We start from the raw sequence: 19,118 nt of genomic DNA, 5'->3' as shown, positions 1-19,118 counted from the left end.
AACTTGAGAACAAAACAGACATAGTGGGGTACACCCAACAGGAGACGTAGAGGTTACAACCACTCGCCGGCTGTGTAGGGAGGGGCCACCTTAGGAGTGTTCGCGCTTCCGTCTGACAACCCACTTTAATACAACTGTAAGTATGTACGTATTGGCCTCTGCAGCTCTCTTATCATGAGGAGCGACATCAAATTGTGTCTACGGAACATAGTAATACTCATTGTTACCCTGTATATTTGTGCAATGAGAAGTTAAACAATATGGCGTCAGTACGCAGTTAGACATTGTCCTGAGACATAAGTGATACGTGTTACTCACTATACGTGCATGAAAAAGGTGCACATATAGATGGCATGCCTAACAGGAGTCAATAATACAAAAGTGGGCCTACATTGGGGGGATTGTGATAGATAATCAGTAAATATACCGGCCCTGTGTCAGTAAGGTATCAGGCTTAAAAAAGGATACATGTTAAGACAATAGAGGAAGCAACATTGTGGAGTGGTGTGGCTCACTGTTTAGAGGCGGCAGACCCGGAAGCAGAGGTCGGCCCGGGACCAGGGTTCGATTCCCGACGCGGCAGGGTCTTGGGCCCTGGGCAGCGGACTCGATAATTCTCGCCTCGGTGCCTACTCTAACCATGGGTCCCACTCAGCAACTCTGGGCAATAGCTTGCTTAATCTCTACTAACGGCCCCATCAGCGCCGGGGATGCTTGTCTTCACCTTGGAGATGCCCAGGAGGGACCATCTCACAGGGAAATCCAGGATGGGTTCCCCAGCGGTATACAGCGCCGGGACGCCCCTTTGCTGGGGTAGGTGTGTGCTTTACAAGTATACGACATTTAACATTTAACATTCAGTCATCAATGTCAGATGTCTGAGTAGAAGAGCGTTGATTCCTGCGTAACAGCTTGGCGTGGTCCAAGGCCAGTTTCTGGTTCGAGAATATCTTTTCTTCGTGATCCGTTCCAATGCGAAGTCGGGCAGGATATAGCATGGCGTATGGGATTTGCTCTTTCATGAGGAGTATTGTTCAATGGCGAACATGGAGGAGAGAGTCTCGGCCCCACATATCTCTCTAATCATAGTTTCCATGTAGTCTTCCAGGCGCCCCACATATGTAGATTCTGGCAAACCCAAAACGCGCACATTATTGCGCCTAGAGCGCACTTCAAATCCTCATTTTTGGCTTGGATTACCGCCAGGAGTTGAGTGATGTTGTTGGTTTTGGCTGCGACTTGTTGTAGACCGTCTTCCGCATCCGAAATGCGTTGTTCAGCTTCGCCGAGTCGCGCTGCTTGCTTGTCCAGTTTCAATGACATGTGATCCATTCTCCCGTTGAGGGCTTCTATCTTTCCATCTATAGATTGCAAGCTGGCCTGGATGGTGGTTAATGTTTTCTCTATTGCAGACGGGGCTTGCGCAGCAGACTCCAGCTCCGAGTCTGATGCCACAGTTTGCGATGACTTCCCCCCTTGCGCAGTTCAAAAGTAAGTCTTGGTTGTTTTTTTTCTGGTTTGCCCATGTTGTTGGTGTCAATTATGATGTTCGGCTGCCAAAGTCAATAATCGCAACTTGCCACTGTATATTTGTAATTAAGGGGTATGACTGCTATAGTAGATGATGTGTTCCCCTGCAACTGTGCACAATCAGCAGGTGAAATAAGTCCCAAGTGTCTCCTGGGTCGTGGATGGCGCGCTCCAAGAAGTTTGCCAATTCTTGCGCGTCACTAGGAAAATGGGGTCGTGTTCAACGAGCCCCCCAATGCGGGAATATGGAGGTAGCGTGCACAGGCTCAAGGGATACCAGATTGAAGATGGGGCGGGTAAAATGAGCACTGATTCTGGCCTCTGCCCCAAGGCTATCATATATGTCCAACCCCTGGTTCACCAGAGAACAACATCCACCAGGGTGTAAGGAGGCCGCATTGATGTGAGAGAGGGCCCAACGTGTCCCCCCCGCTCTGTGTTGTATCCCCACAGAACAGAATCCCCAGGCAAAATCAGAGTCCAGACAGGGCACCAGCTGTGTACTCCCTGCACCTTCCAGGGGATCACCGCATCCAGTCCTCGCAGGTAGAAACGTGCTGCGGCCTGTAGGAGCCAACCGGAGCTATACAGGCCGGGGGCTCACGTATTCCCAGTGCCCCGCGATCGCAGCCACTGCTGCGGGCACTCACCTCTGAGCCTCGTCAACACCCCCTCAGAACCTAGCGGGGCCCTCAGTGCCGATCACGCAGGCTGTTCGGCTGGCACAGAGCGGTAGATCAAGGATCGTGCGGGCCAGTGCCGACTTGGGCCGACTGTGCCACGAGCATCGGAACGCCGGCGCCCGCCCGGGAGAGAGTCAGGGCACAGAAGTCGTCTGTCTCACTCTGGATGGCAGATTTCTGTAGCACTTCACAGCAGACGCAGAATGCGCTAGGTAGGCAGCGACAGTGAGCGCTCAGAAAGCAGGATAACGCAGGATATTATAGGCGGCCGGCGGAGCAGCACTACAGTGCAGCCATCTTCTCGCCGTGCGCCAGACCCCCCCCCCCCCCCCCCCAAGCTATGGTTATGACTTGATGGGTAGAGTAAACAACACCTGTTCACTAAGTATAAATGGTCAGCTGGTCCGTTCTGGAGTCCTTATTGTCTTCTTTTGATTTATATAGCACTTATGACTCCCTGTTGAGGCGATACATCTGGAAATCTGAACACTGTTTCCCATAGGCGTAAATTATGTCTCTATATTTCCACAACATATGGCCTAGGCAGCGCAAACCTCACAAGGGGGAAGCATGCAGGGCTTAGAACTGCATTAAAAATGCTAATGCTCACAAACTAGAAAGATAGCTCAGTGGGAGAATGTGCCAAGTGGCAAAGAGCTGCATGCCACCTTCAGCCACGCTTAAAACCAGGTGAGGCATTCAGCAGATCAAGTACTAACGGACCAGCATGGTTGCAGAGGCTATCCAAGCTTACCGACTGGACCACTTCCTTCCCCGTGCTCTCAAGGGACCAACCAGATCCCAACCATACAGAAGCCTTAACAAGCATTTACAATGCAATGGTCTCGGCATTGTTAAAGTTAGAGCCATTGGCATTGCTAATGACATTATTTTTATTTATGTTTTGAAAACATAAATAAATGACATTGTCATTTACAATGCCAATAGCTTAATTGCTTGCAAATGCGACACCTATTGCATTTGCACCCACACAGAGCCACCCACACAAAGCCACCCACACACACATACAGAGCCGCCCACACAAAGTCATTCACACAGAGCCACCCACACACACACACAGAGCCACCCACACAGAGCCACCTACACAGACAGAGCCACCCACGCGCACACAGACAGAGCCACCCACGCACACACAGACAGAGCCACCCACGCGCACACAGACAGACAGAGCCACCCACTCGCACACAGACAGACAGAGCCACCCATGCGCACACAGACAGACAGAGCCACCCACGCGCACACAGACAGAGCCACCCACGCGCACACAGACAGAGCCATCCACGCGCACACAGACAGACAGAGCCACCCAGGCGCACACAGTAGCAAGTAAAAAAGAGTGCCAATAAAGCCAACCAGAGGTAAGCGATGGGCTGACTCCAAGTCTAAGCCCATTTAAAGTAGTCGGACCGCACGTGGAAAGCAAAGGAAGACTTCATGCTATCTGTTCGGCAAGACTTAGCCCGAGGAAATTCCAACTCTAAACTGAGGATCACCAGCATGGAGCGAACGAAGCAATGCGGAAGAAGAGGAGTCCGTGTAAATGCAAACTCCATGGAAACATGACAGAAACAATGCAAAAAACAAACACAAAATACACTGGTTTTAAACGTGTGTCAATTAGAGGGTACTCACAGTGGCACGGCATGAGGTAACAGCAACAAACAAAAGCAGTGACAGCACCGAGACATTTTCTGCCACAAATCAGATATCTATTTATCAAAATAGTACGGTCTGTAAAACTGTTCTCTTAATGCATGTTGAACCTTCCATTCAAGCTATACTCAATGCAAAGAAGCAAATTACTTACTACACAGTAGGCTTTCTCTCATTAAAATAATCTTTCCTCCTGCGTACATAGTAATTTTTGAAGCACAATCTCTGCTGCACAGATTATCCTCGTTTATACTATATCACTATTCAAATATTTATGAGAGTAAAGCAAACCCTCTAAATCTGTAACTTAATGCCAAGCTAACAACTGCTTATCATCTCAAGGAGTCGGCCCAGAATAGGAGCGGGTACGTTTAAAATGATTCAGTCAACTGCACGGTACAACTATCAGAAGGCTCTGGCGGGCGAGTTTAGGTCATTATAATATCATAGTAAAATGTAAATTCTTATTGCGTTGGTCAGGCTATAAAAACATCTGACTCTTCTCAGGCCTGTGAGGGTAGTGTTCAGTGTCTTATGCTTTCAGATTACCATAAGCATGAGAAAGGCCTCTCTTCCGTGAAGCACGACAAGAGAGGCCATTATTCAGAGCAGCCCTTCTCTTCTAACCCCAGGGTTACGGCGTGTTTGCCAAAAAGAAGTACCTTCAAACGTAGGTTTTATTTGGGTCTGGCAGTGGGCAGAGGAAAACTCATGCATGCATGTTTCCGCATGAACTTAATTCGAAAGTATAATGACTTGCCTTGCACTTCATGAGTCGTGTTTGACTTGGCGGGTTTTAGTAGCAGGGAACATATCTTGCAGAGAACACTTAGCGCAGAAGAAGGAAACCAGGAGAATCTGCACACATCCCGCAACTTAAAGAAGCCTGCTTGAAGGGGCATCCATGTGTGTGTTATGAGCGCCGCGCGCTGGTATGCAGACTCCCTCTGCATTCCAGCAGGCGCGCGTCGTGATCCGGCCTGCATTGGCATGCTGTGGACACAAGACCTGGCCGCGCACACAACGTTATCCTATGGGGAAACGCTGCGCGCGGCCAGGTCTTGTCTCACTTCGGCGTCTCAGACTGCTGAGACGCCGACAATAGTTCTCTGGCGAGAACGCGCTTTCAGCGCGTTATAGCCGAGACCTAAAAACAAGCATTTGCATAGTATGCGCACAACGTGAAATTCCCTCCTCCCCAAATTCTGTGACCTGACAGCCCGCTACGCCCAAGAATTCTCGGAATCAGGGCATGGTGTCCTCGGTGTAGCCTTTTATTACATCAAACTCAGTCATTTTTCACAGACCATTACCAAAGAAAGTATCCTTCTTGGATACATAAGAATTATTCACAGCATCACACTTTAGTTGCATCAACATGTCAATGGCAATAAGGGAATTAAGCCAACATTACACTTTAATTTTAACTCAGCCATATACTAGAACTTGGCCGTACATTTGAACTTAGCAGTCTCGGCCACCAATGTTCCACTCTGATGCACACATTATGCTGGCAGGCCCAAACGCGTTACAGCCAACAGATGCACTACTTGACATCCAGGTCATCGCATACCACACCGGCCCACTGGGGTACCTGAAAACAGGCAGCCTCCCAAAGATTCTACTTAGACCATACGTTGTGGGTTAGGACAGTAGAGTCTAAGACTACCGTGCGATAAATTGTTCACCAAAGTGCCGAAGCTTTCGAGAGGCACACTGCGGGACTCTTCCCTCCGGGCTATTCATGTCTGGCACACCTCTCCGCATTACATGTTCTTCAGTGCCCGACGCGTTTCGGGGGGCCTCCCCCCTTCCTCAGGGGCTGCTTCCAAGGACACTCGATGAGGCATCACGTGTTTGTTTGGTATTTTTTATTACGACAAACCCCCTGGTGGGCGTGTGTTAAGTACACCGTCATACCATGAATTATGGGATTTGAAGTCCTTGTGATGCACATGTAAAACCACTTTTCAGTAAAGTCGAGCGTCTTGGACATAAAAGCATCTATTTAACCTTTAGTAGGCTGTGTATGCGGTTCAGCGCGTTATGTTTAGACAAAGAGTTCCGCTCTCATAAACCTCCAAACAGTTCAGAAGTCCGAGCCTCATCCTACTGGCTGTCCATCCTTAGCCAACAGGTGGTGGTGCTCTCTCCACGGTACGGCTACCGTGCGATAAATTGTTCACCAAAGTGCCAAAGCTTTCGAGAGGCACACTGCAGGACTCTTCCCTCCGGGCTATTCATGTCTGGCACACCTCTCCGCATTATATGTTCTTCAGTGCCCGACGTGTTTCCGGGGGGCCTCCCCCCCTCCTCAGGGGCTGCTTCCAAGGACACTCGATGAGGCATCACGTGTTTGTTTGGCACTTTTTATCACGACAAACCCCCTGGTGGGCGTGTGTTAAGTACACCGTCATACCATGAATTATGGGATTTGAAGTCTTTGTGATGCACATGTAAAACCACTTTTCAGTAAAGTCGAGCGTCTTGGACATAAAAGCATCTATTTAACCTTTAGTAGGCTGTGTATGCGGTTCAGCGCGCTATGTTTTTTTTTTTCAGAACAAAATTTTATTTTTTCAAGTACTGACATTGCACAGAGTATAAGGACATCGTCCCGCATCACAACGCAGGACCAATGAGCATAAGCATATAGAAAAAAGGATATGCATTCAGTACAAGCATTATTGCATTAAACACCCAACCCCCCAACTCCCTAACTCCCCTGACCCAACCCCGCCCTCCACCCAGTGTCTGCTAATCTCAAGGCATAGAAAATAATAATAGCCAGTGTGCGTACTCCCTGTCGCCCCGGGTACAGTAGTTAAAGGTCTTCCCCAGTGTCCTGGGCCATCGGTGGATCCAGCCACAGCCCCCTGTATTCCGCCCATCTTTTCCATATCTTAAAATGTTTCCGGGGGCATCCCCTGGCCTCAAAGATCGGGCGCTCAAGTCCCATGCAAAAGTCCAATCCTCGTCTCCAAACCTCCAACAAAGGGGCCCTGGGGTCCTTCCAGGCCCTGGCTATGTCCCGCTTGGCTACAGTAAGGCCCAGGACCAGTAAGTGACGCTTGTAAATGTTGCCCCCCACCTGTTCCATAACATGAAGCAAGCCAAGCTGCGGTGTTCGGGGAAGGTCCCAGCCCAGAACCTCAGCCAAACAGTCCCAGACCCCCACCCAGTACCTGGCCAGGTTCGCACATGACCACACAGTATGGACAAACGTTCCAACCGCCCGGCCACATCTCAAGCATTCGGGGGAGGCAATCAAACCTGCTTTCCACAACCGCTCTCTGGTAAAGTAGGCCCTATGTAAGTATTTAAACTGAATAAAGCGGAGGCGCATCGCAATGGCTGCCCCCTTAGGGGCCTCCAGGGCCTCTCTCCAGTCCTCTTCCTCGAACGCACCAAGATCTCTCTCCCATGCAGTACGTAACCCATCAAGAGAGGAGGAACAGTGCGTGACCAGAGTTCGGTATATATTGGAAATCTTTTTCTCCTCTAGTTCCCCCATGAACACCTTGGCCTCCAGGGGGCTGAACTCGGGCAGAGATTCCAGGCCCACCAGGGAGGGAGATAGTGCATGGCGTAGTTGCAAATATTTAAAGAATTGAGTTTTGGGCATGTCGTATTCCTCCCGCAACATCTGGAAAGACTTAAGGGTGGTGCCCCTCAGGACGCTGCCGAGCGTGGAGATACCGATATCATCCCAGCCCCTGAATCCCCGTAGGGACGCCAGTTCCGGGAGACGGCCGTTCTGCCACAGCGGGGTCTCCCCCGTCAATCTATTCCACCATCCCATGCGGCGCAAGGCAGCGCGCCACACCCGGAAGACCACCTGAGTGACCATGGGGAGTCGTTTCCTGATAGCTGCCGAATAAAGAATGGTGTGGACCGTATCTGGATCCATCAGGTACCGCTCCAGGGCATAAGTCGGGTCGCCCCGATCCCCATACCACCAGTCGTTGAGCACCAGCAGGTGCGCCGCCTGATAGTATGATAAAATGTCTGAGGTGGCCAGGCCCCCGCAGTACGTAGAAAGAAAGCAGGTGCGGAGAGCCACTCTCGCCACTCCCCCAGCCCAAAGGAACTGACTTAGGGCGGCGTTCACTTGGCGAAACCACTGCGGGGCAATGGGGTATGGGTGGTTCTGCAAGTGGTATAGAAGGCGCGGCAGGGCCACCATTTTAAAGATCGCCGACCGGCCATATATGTTCAGCGGCATTCTGGACCAGGTTTTTATGTCCGAACGCACCCTGTCCCACACAGGCACCACATTGCGCTCCCATGCCAAGTCTGGAACATCTGTAAGAAAGATACCCAGGTACATGAGGCCCCCCACCGCGCTCTGCAGTGTCAAGGCCCAATCACCCGGCCCGTCCCCGCCGCCCAGAGCCCACAGCTTGGACTTCTGCACATTCAGATACAATCCCGAAACCTCCCCGAAGATTTTCATTATCTCCAGGACCCTGGGTCCGGACCTATTGAGGTCCGTGAGGAAGAACAGGACATCGTCGGCGTAGAGCGCAATGCGGTCGGAGGGGCCCATGTCCCATTCCAGTCCCCGGAGTTGCGCATCCATCCTCACCCACGCCGCCAGAGGCTCCATGGCCAGGGCGAATAGGTAGGGGGAGAGAGGGCATCCCTGCCTGGTGCCCCGTCCGATGGGGAAGGACTCGGACGCCGCTCCCGCCACCCGCACCGACGCGGTCAGGTCCGTATAGAGCAAGCTCAAGTACGAGAGGAAGACCGGCCCGAGATTGAGGCGGGACAGCAGTGCCCTAAGGTACACCCAGCTGAGCGAGTCAAAGGCTCGGTCGATATCTGCCAGGAGGAGCGCCGTTGGGATCCCGGCGGCCCGGGCTGTCTCTACCACCACCTGCGCCCGGCGAATGTTGTGCCGAGTTGCTCTATGGGGCATGAACCCCGCCTGGTCAGGGTGTACCAAGTCAGTGATGTACGGGAGAAGGCGGTTGGCCAAGGCCTTGGCCAATATTTTCGCCTCGAAATTTAAGAGGGAAATCGGTCTGTACGAAGAATGCTGTTCCGGGGGCCTCCCTGGCTTACAGAAAACAACAATTTCTGCGTGTCGCCAATCCGCTGGTAGGAGTCCACTCTCCCTGGCCGCCTCCAGTGCCAACTGGTAGCGCCCCTCCAGCTGGATGTGAAAGGTCTTCATAAACTCGCACGGAAATCCGTTCGGTCCCGGGGCTTTACCGGTGTTCAATTCCCCAAGTGCCGTGCCCAGTTCCTCCAAAGAGAGGGGAAGGTCCAGCCGATCCCTGGCCTCCTCTGGGAGGGCGCGCGGCGGGAGATCTGCCAAAAATTTGTCTATATCCTCCGCAGAGAGGACCTCGCGGGGGGCATAAAGATCGGCATAATACCTCGCGAAGCTGGCAGCTAAGGCCTCAGGGGCCGCCAACTGGACACCTTGGACATCCCTAATGCCCGGCAGAGCCTGGGGCCGGAAGGTGTGTTGGCAAAGTCTATATAGCATGGTACTGGATTTATCCCCCCATTGATAGATCCTGCTCTGAGTGGCCAGCCAAAGCTGGCGCGCCTCATTGCGCAGCAGGGAGGAGTACAACTGCTGTGCCTGTAGGAGCGGCCCCACCGCCTCGTCCGTGTCACTCGCGGTACAGTCCCTCTCCAGGTCCCGAACCCGCCCCGCCGCCTCCTCCACCTCGCGCAGACGGGTCCTTCGGGCCTCCACACACCAGGCAATGTCCACTCCCCTGAGCACCGACTTCATCGCCTCCCACTGGGTGACGGCGTCGACCTCCGGCCCGCCATTCTCTGCCCAATAATCGGAGATAGACTCGCGCAAACGTGTGCGGTATCCATCCTGCTGTAGGTGCCACGCTGATTGGCGCCAACGAAAGGGCTGTCGCCTCCTGTCCAGCAGCAGGTCCAGGGACACGGGGGAGTGGTCCGAGACGCCACGGGGGAGCACGGCTGTGGCAGCGACCCTCGGCAGCCAAGGAGTCGGTACGAACAGGTAGTCTAGCCTAGAGAAGGACTTGTGCACAGCCGACACATAGGAGTATTCTCGGCTCAAGGCATGCTGGTAGCGCCATGTATCGGTCCAACCCATGCCCTGTGCCAGGCCATGAAGCCTCGTCGGCGCCGCTGTCTGGGGTTCCCTGCCGGGCCTGTAGCGATCCATCCGCCCATCCATCACATCATTCCAGTCTCCTCCCACAATCGCCAAAACATCCGGGATACCGATCCACACTTCGAACAACCTCTCAATAAGGGCATCTCAGCGCGCTATGTTTAGACAAAGAGTTCCGCGCTCATATACCTCCAAACAGTTCAGAAGTCCGACCCTCATCCTACTGGCTGTCCATCCTTAGCCAACAGGTGTTGGTGCTCTCTCCACGGTAAGGCTACCGTGCGATAAATTGTTCACCAAGGTGCCGAAGCTTTCGAGAGGCACACTGCAGGACTCTTCCCTCCGGGCTATTCATGTCTGGCACACCTCTCCGCATTACATGTTCTTCAGTGCCCGACGCGTTTCGGGGGGCCTCCCCCCTCCTCAGGGGCTGCTTCCAAGGACACTCGATGAGGCATCACGTGTTTGTTTGGCATTTTTTATTACGACAAACCCCCTGGTAGACGTGTGTTAGGTACACCGTCATACCATGAAATATGGGATTTGAAGACCTTGTGATGCACATGTAAAACCACTTTTCAGTAAAGTCGAGCGTCTTGGACATAAAAGCATCTATTTAACCTTTAGTAGGCTGTGTATGCGGTTCAGCGCGCTATGTTTAGACAAAGAGTTCTGTGCTCATAAACCTCCAAACAGTTCAGAAGTCCGAGCCTCATCCTACTGGCTGTCCATCCTTAGCCAACAGGTGGTGGTGCTCCCTCCACGGTAAGGCTACAGAGCGATAAATTGTTCACCAAAGTGCCGAAGCTTTCGAGAGGCACACTGCGGGACCTAATCTGAAACTGACAACGCTTGATGCTCTAATTATGTTAAAACTAGAGTGGTTTAATCATTGCCCACTGGGGCGTTACTAACTAAAATCGGACTAAGAGTTCCAAAATTGAACATAATTGCACAAGGACACTTGAATTTAATTTATTTGGTTCAATGTTGAATTGTAAATCATTTGTTTATCATGAACTTTCCAAAAACCACGATGTCGATAACATGCAACGTAGTATTTTCACTGTGTCTATGATGACGAGACGGAACTGTTCTCTGCACCTTTAAATATGCACTTTGTTTGTAAAAATGTTACCCGTGAACAAGCTGTGAGGTTAACAGCGAAACGCGTTGGGCACCTGTTGTGAAAATAAACACCCTTTGAATTGTGGCCGCGGCTCCAGTGAGTTATTGAAAATCGTATTGCTGGATTTGTTGGAGATATATATATATATATATCTCAATAAATACATACATACATACATACAGACAGGTATTCATAGAGTGTGAGCCTGGTTAGCTAGAAAGAGCCCCATGAGCAGGTAGAAGGAATACTTTGAGAGAAAGAAAAGCTTTGTGAGGAGAGTATCATTTCCTTCTTGAATTATAGAGACAAAAATGTTAAAAATGTGCCAGTTCTTAAATCGATTTCTCTATTGTAATAATCCTAAAGTGTCAGAACAAATCAGTATGGTGAGTTTATTGCAATCAGAAATACAGTTTTATCTTTTTAGTGGAGACTAGAGTTGATAAGATGGGGGTTAGAAAAGAAAATGAGATACTTGGACTTTTAAGGAATTGTGAACCTTCCTGGATGAACAGTTTAAATCAGTTAATGCTGCATTTGAAGTGGGATTCATAGATATGGGATAATTCCGTTCTATCTCTAGTGGTGGCTTGATTACCACTATTATCACATCATATCATCTCATGTGCATATATAAAGTGCAGATTCGCACCTGAGGGTATCTTGTTGCTGAGTACCATATGTTTTTTGTTATCCAGGTAAATACTACTTATTGTATAAACCTTGGAAGGAATAACGGCTGAGTGGTAGCACACGGATTCAAACATGAGAGAGTGGTCACACACATATCCCTCAAGTGGATTCATTAATTTAATAGCCCACCAAGCTAATACAATCTGCATGGTTTCTTCACCATACCTATCTTGAATATGACTGTAATCACACATTATCACTGTGGGGACTTAACCCCTTCGAAGCTAATGACGAGCTGGGCTCGTCATGGCGCTTACCTGCCGTGCGCGGATGACAAGGCCAGCTCGTCATGATTTATGGGATTTTTGTTTTTTTAGCGCAGGACGGGAAAACGCCTAGCAGCCATGTGGTTAAGCATCACTGTAATCACACAATATCTCTGTGGGGCTTGTACATGACTATAATCATACACTATCTCTCTGTGCTATCCCTGTGCATCCCATTAATCACAGACTATCTATGTGGGGACCTGGGCATATCTGTAATCACACACATTCTCTTTGGCAACCATGGTAATATTATAGTCACACACCATCTCTATGGAGACCTCAACATCTCTATAGTCACACACTACCTCTGTGGGGACCTGGGCATGTCTATGATCACACACTATCTCTGTGGGGACCTCGACATCTCTATAATCACACACTATCTCCGTGGGGACCTGGGCATCTCTATAATCACACACTATCTCTGTGGGGACCTCGACATCTCTATAATCACACACTATCACTGTGTGGACCTGGGCATGTCTATAATCACACACTATCTCTGTGGGGACCTCGACATCTCTATAATCACACACTATCACTGTGGGGACCTGGGCATGTCTATAATCACACACTATCTCTGTGGGGACCTCGACATCTCTATAATCACACACTATCTCTGTGGGGACCTCAACATCTCTATAATCACACACTATCACTGTGGGGACCTGGGCATGTCTATAATCACACACTATCTCTGTGGGGACCTCGACATCTCTATAATCACACACTATCTCTGTGGGGACCTCAACATCTCTATAATCACACACTATCTCTGTGGGGACCTGGGCATGTCTATAATCACACACTACCTCTGTGGGGACCTCGACATCTCTATATTCACACACTATCTCTGTGGGTACCTCAACATCTCTATAATCACACACTATCTCTGTGGGGACCTCGACATCTCTATAATCACACACTATCTCTGTGGGGACCTGGGCATGTCTATAATCACACACATTCTCTTTGGCGACCGTGGTAATTCTATAGTTACACATCATCTCTGTGGGGACTTGAGCAATCTTGTAATTACACGCAAGCCCTGTTTTGGCTTGAGCATCATCAGCTTCGCATTCTCTGTATGGGGCTTTGTGAATTTTGAAAAACAATAAAGTTAGACTTTTGGTTTAAGTTTACATTGTTGAAACTGAAAAGTAGAAAAGTTAGATTTTTTGTCTATATTTACCTTTGTGAATCGGGCCCTATTTTAATGAGGACTTAAACGCATTCATCTTCATGCACTCTCTGTGGAGACTTGAACATCACTATAATAACACACCATCTCTGTGGAGACTTAAACATCTCTATGATAACACACTATCTCTGTGGGGACTTAAACCTCACTATAATAACATATCATCTCTGTGGGGACTTGAGCATTCCTGTAATTAAACGCAAGCTCTGTTTCGACTTCAAGCACCAGGGGGTACCATGAAGCACAGGGTCAAGACTGATTTGCATATAGCTGGTTCTGACCTCGGGTGGTAAAGTGAGCTAATGAACGATGATGGATTCAACCCAGATCTGTGACTGGGGGTGAGTGGCTGAAAGGTTTCAGCACTTCGTCCATCATCTCATTGTGTTTGCTTTAACTTGAACATCATCAGCTTCACATTCTCTGTATGAGGCTTTGTGAATATTGAAAAGTAGTAAAGCTAGACTTTCGGTCTAAATTTACCTTTATGAATACTAAAAGAAGTATAGTTGGACTTTTTATCTACGTTTACCTTGGTGAATCGGGCCCTAATTTAATGAGCACTTAAACACAATTACCTTCATACACTATCTCTGTGGGGACTTAAACATCGCTATAATAACACACTATCTGTGTGGGGACTTGAACATCACTATAATAACACACCATCTCTGTGGGGACTTGAAAAACACTGTAATAACACACTATCTTTGTGAGGACTTAAACATCTCTATGATAACACACCATCTCTGTGGGGACTTAAACATCGCTATAATAACACACCATCTCTGTGGGGACTTAAACATCGCTATAATAACACACCATCTCTGTGGGGACTTGAGCATTCCTATAATTACACACAACCTCTGTATGGACTGCAACATCATTAGCTTCACATTCTTTATAATGGGATTTAAGCTTTGAATGTACACACTATTTCTATGGATACTTAAACACAATGATCTTCACCCACTATCTCTGTGGGGACTTGAACATCTATTTTAGCAAAAATGTAAGCAGCTAATGAAGCTCCGGGTTCCACTTGACCATATTCCTTGGTTCCATATGTTAATTTCTTTGTGTTAGTTCCAGAATCTCCTAAGATTTAAGCACTAATAGGCGAGGGAGCAAGATGGCGGCCGTGTTCTACGGCTGAGCTGCAGCGCTAAGCAGTGGAGGCTCTGTCAGTATCGCTCCAGGAAACACCCCGTGAAATTATGGTGTTCATGTCTGCTTTGCGACGCTGATCGAGTGGAGGCTCTTGTCAGGAGTACAAGCGTCAGGTTGAGCGGAATACCTATCAGCTGAAAACGGAGTTAAGGAAGGGGAAAGAAAGTGAGAGTCCATACCGCTCCCTACTGCTCCGCACCGCATCGTTACGCAAAAGCGCCAAAAGTGCCAGTACAGTGGGAGATCTAGATGCCCCTGATATCAATTTACCGTAAGGCGCTATCACCCGGAACTTTGAGAGCCGCCGCTGCACTGCTTCTGAGGATCGGGCTGGCTGGTAGAGACGCCGGCAGAGCCCGCGGAGCTCACGGACTCAGGGGGCGTGTCAACACCGATCAGGCGAGCAGGGCTGGAGGCAGCTGCAGTGGAAGCAACGCGGGAACCAAGAGGTCCGGAGATAGCAGACAGAGTCATCAGCTGAGAGGAGCGGGACAGCAGGTCTCCCTGCGGATGGCTTCAAAGTCTAATGCTGGAGGTAAGCTGCCCTCGAAGAGGAGAAACGCTAATGTTAATACAGGCATAAGCGCTACAAGCACTACCAGCATCTCAACTGTTGTTGTAGAAGGAGCCATAAACTGTGAAAAAAACGTAGCGGATTCAGCCCCGGTGTCCCAGGAAAAACAACTGGCATCTGTGGCGGGTACCCCCAAGGGGATGAGGCCCCCAGCAGTGAGAACGAGACAAGCTGCTGCTACAGCCGCCGCTACTGCTACAGTGAGCGTAGTTGAACTTTTGAATCGAAAAGAGAAAGAGAAAGAGAAAGCAAAAAAAATGAAACATAAAAATACTGTGATGGATCCCGTGGCTGGGTTAACACCTTTACCTATTGACGAGAATCTGGAATTTGGGCAAGAATCTCGTCAGGACCTTGCTGTTGTGGCTGCAGTGGATGCTGATAATAGTGCTCAAGGGGAAATGAGTCCCTCGGTTTGGTCTTTACCGATAACAGGGGATCCTGTTGAAGCTGTAGGTAAGGAGATTAATACACCTATGGCAGCTACCGAGATGGCAGTGACGACCTCAGTAGGGGTGACGGGGCAGTTACTCGAACCTGAAGCTGAAGTAGAAGTCCCTTCCCGAGTGACAGACATCAGCATGAGTGTGCAACAAGTGGGATTAGAGGATCCTCCTCCTTTGGCCACAGGTGATGCATTGGTGGAAAATGTTGCAGCTATTCTCCCGGGGGGTCAAACCCAAAGTCAAGGCCAAGTTCAGAGGGGGGCAAATAACACGCAGAGCGGCTCAATTGATGGGGGTAAGGAGAAGGAGAAGGAGAAAGAGAAAACCCCTAGCGAGTGTTTTTTCTCAGTGAATGAGGAGGCCGACTGGTCAGCTGATGACGAGGAGGATGAGCTCCATAGCTCTGATATTGATGGCAGCAATATAGAATCAGAAAGTGATCCAGAGGAGGAGCCATCGACGATAGTTAAAACAGGGTTTTCTCAAAGATGTCAAAAAGGCCAAAAAGGTCAAGACGATCTAACATGGGATCACTCCCCTACCACTTCGCTACAAGGCAACCTCAACCAGGCGGCGTACCTTGTGCAGGATCAGGATACCCCACAGGTAACACAGGATACTACACAACTTTCAATGGTCTCAATGATGACAATGATGGAATCAATTCATCAGGGCATCACAGCACATCGTGAGGAAACTAGATCCGATAGTCTTAAGGCCCAAGCCACTATGAGAAAAATGAAAGGAGTGGTTAGGAAGCTGTCGAAAGCCTGTGAGAATGTGGGAGATAGGGTTCTAAACTTGGAAGAGAGGATAGTCACCGCCGAAACAGAGGTGGCAACAGTAACAAGGAAAGTGGAATCCTTAGACACACAAGCACAGGACGTCCAGTGGAAACTGGAGGACTTAGAAAATAGACTAAGAAGGAACAACCTTAGAGTCCTAGGGATTCCGGAAGGTTGCGAGGGACAAGACGCCAAGGCCTTTATTGTTAAAATTTTTGAGAAAGCCTTCCCAGATGTTGCTGGGTGGAACTGGACTACCGAAATCCAGAGAGCACATCGAATACCAATCAGGTTGAGGCAGAACGCCAGAGCAGACGATAAGCCTAGAGCAATTTTGATATATATAGGGAACTTCTTGCTTCGTCCATCCATCGCAGAAAAAGCAAGACCAGATTCCAAGAGGACTTTTGAGGGAGGACTTTTTTTCGTAAGGCCAGACTTCTGCCACACTACCGTGGAACGGCGATGGAGATTAAGACAGTTAATTCAGCCTTTTCAGGATAAGAAGATACAGGTGTATCTCATCAATCCTGCTCAGCTCAAAGTAATCCATCATGGAAAGACTATATATTTCTCCTCAGAAATTAAAGCTCGGGATTATTTAAATTCAGTATAGTATTGTTCAATGTCTAAGGAGTAACCCTTAATGAAATCAGTTCTGGGGGGGTAGAACAATACCGGTAGGGGTTGCCGAAGGCAATGTATGATTCCTAAAGGTTCGTGATTTGGCTTGTTCTCACGGACTAAATAGTGTAATTAATTGTTTTTTTTTTTTTTTTTTTTTTTTTTGTTTGCTTCCGGTAAATTCCAGGGGAAGGGGGTTTCCAATGTAATTTCTATGTTTGGATAAAGAGCCCACTGCTACGCTGCATCCATCACACGCACAGACTTAGTCTGCGCTCTCCTTTAGGGTGGGGGTCAGGGGTAGGGGTGGGTTCAGGGGGGGGTGTGCTGTGGGGCGGGGGGGTGGAACATGGGGGGTTGAAAGCAAAAAAAAAGAAAGTTCATATAGCTAAAGTGTATATTGGTATAAGTGAAATAATGATAAAGTTGTTCTATTCACATGATGTGTCCAGGAGAATAATTGATCGGATAGACCAATGGTTATGTTTCCTGCAGGGCTATGTCTAAGTTAAATGTTATAAGCCTTAACATAGGTGGTTTGAACAATTGGAAAAAAAGGGGCAGGTTGGAGGAGTACATTAAAATAATAGGGGCCGATATTTTATGCCTACAAGAAACCCATCTACCTTGGAAAAAAAGACACTGGCTGAATTTAAGGGGGTACGAGATTTTATCATGCTCCTCACAAACATCTATGATAAAAGGGGTAGCAATAATCGGAAGGACTGGGCTGGGGGGGGCTAAAAGATGTAAGGCCGACATATTTGGAAGATGGGCAATATGTGAGATGAACATAGGCATCACCATATGTTCAATATACGGCTCCAACTTCGATGATCCAGCAGTGATAGACCATTTAGAGCAGGAATTAACTAACTGGTCGGCACCAATAGTAATGTGTGGAGATTTAAATATCTCAGCAGATTTCACAAACGGGAATGTATACACAGGTCGGAAGCCACGGGTATTTAAAGCGATATCCTCTGTTATACAATCTCATGGTTTGATAGATGTCTGGGGAAGCTTAAACAGGGACAATCCAGGGTTTACCTATTTTTCACATCCTTTCAATAAATACACTAAATTGGACTATTTTATGATAACAGCTAATTATCTCTCTAATGTGGAAATAGTAAGGTTACCTAAGTTAATATCGGATCATAATCCCCTTGTTTTGACAATTACCATTAACAAACAAAGGAAAAAAGTTAGACCCTGGACTTTCGACAGGAAGCTCTTAGTGGACAATAATTATATATCGTATTTGAAAGAGTGGTGTCAATCATTCTTTGACGCAAATAGATATAGTGCTTCCCGCATCGTTGTTTGGGATAGTTTTAAAGCAGGTCTGAGAGGTGAGACAATTAGCTACACGGGCCGAATGTGGAATAGAACCAAGATAGAGAGGGAAAGATTATTGAGTAAATTGGCCGAGGCAGAGGAACAACATAGGAAAGATGTATGTCAGGGGGCTCAGGGCAACATAAGTTTAGAACGGTTAAATAGTATTAAGGCTGAACTTCAGATACAATTGGCCAAAAAAGCTGCAGCAGTATATCAAACCCATAGGGCTGGAATGTATGAAACAGGGGAAAGTGCTGGTAAGGCTTTAGCTCTGCGGATAAGGCAGGCCGCATCAAGGAATATTATAACTGAAATAAAGGAAGGAGACCAAACTTATAAGAAGTCAGATGAAATTCTTGAGGTTTTTAGAAGATTCTACCAAGACCTATATAAGGAAGAGTCGGATAGGGATGATCTGGGTGTAAATTGGCCGGAAATGGGAACTAAACTTACCTCTAGTGAGAGAGAAATATTGGAACGAAGCATAACTATAGACGAATTATCTGAGGCTCTACAGGATCTAGCAACTGGTAAAGCGGCAGGTCCCGATGCCATACCCTTTGAGGTGTATAAATGCTTAAGTGAAGTAATAACACCTCTGTTATTGGACTTATTTAACGGGGTCATGAACACCGGGGTTATCCCGGAATCTTGGACCGAAACAAATATTGTGGTCTTCCATAAGAAGGGGAAACCGAAAGAAAGCCCTGGTTCATACAGACCAATATCGCTAATAAATAGCGACAATAAACTGTATGCAAAAATCATGGCGACGCGGCTGGGAAGGATCATTGGGTCCCTGGTCTCCCCCTGGCAGCATGGCTTCGTCCCAGGTAGAGGCACGACCGACCATATAAGGAGAGCCATTACATTATTCGACA

Source organism: Lissotriton helveticus, chromosome 6 (genome assembly GCF_964261635.1).
Source record: "Lissotriton helveticus chromosome 6, aLisHel1.1, whole genome shotgun sequence".
Taxonomy (NCBI): domain Eukaryota; kingdom Metazoa; phylum Chordata; class Amphibia; order Caudata; family Salamandridae; genus Lissotriton; species Lissotriton helveticus.
The sequence above is the reverse complement of the archived record's forward strand: the minus strand, read 5'-3'. Positions refer to the sequence as shown.